We start from the raw sequence: 498 nt of genomic DNA on the forward strand, positions 1-498 counted from the left end.
AGCAAATACTTTTTAAACAAGTCTGCCCATTCATTCATGCAACTTTCAGGTAGATTGTGATCAGTTTTAATATTCATCATTCTAGCAACCAACGACAATTTAGAGAGACCTTCTCTACAACCTTTGTAAAGTGGCTGATTCGCCGCATTTAACATTTCATAAAACTTTTTTGCATCTATATTAGGTTCTTCATCTTCATCATGACCTACGAATGCATCAGCTACTATATCATGGACCCTATCATAATCTACCATCTGCTCCTCCTGATGGTAACTATGTTCATTATGCAAATGATGATCAACCGGTTCTTCCTGAAAATTGCTATTACTACTACTAGCTTCATTCTGATCATAATTATAACTTTCTCCAGGTTGAAACCAGATATAGTAATTTGGCGTGAAACCTCTATTTATTAAATGCTTCCAAACATTTTCACGATTTGCCAATTCCAAATTGTTTCATTTCCGACAAGGACAGAACATCTTACCACTTTCTTGG

The sequence above is a fragment of the Brassica oleracea genome, chromosome C9 (genome assembly GCF_000695525.1).
Source record: "Brassica oleracea var. oleracea cultivar TO1000 chromosome C9, BOL, whole genome shotgun sequence".
Lineage (NCBI taxonomy): Eukaryota > Viridiplantae > Streptophyta > Magnoliopsida > Brassicales > Brassicaceae > Brassica > Brassica oleracea.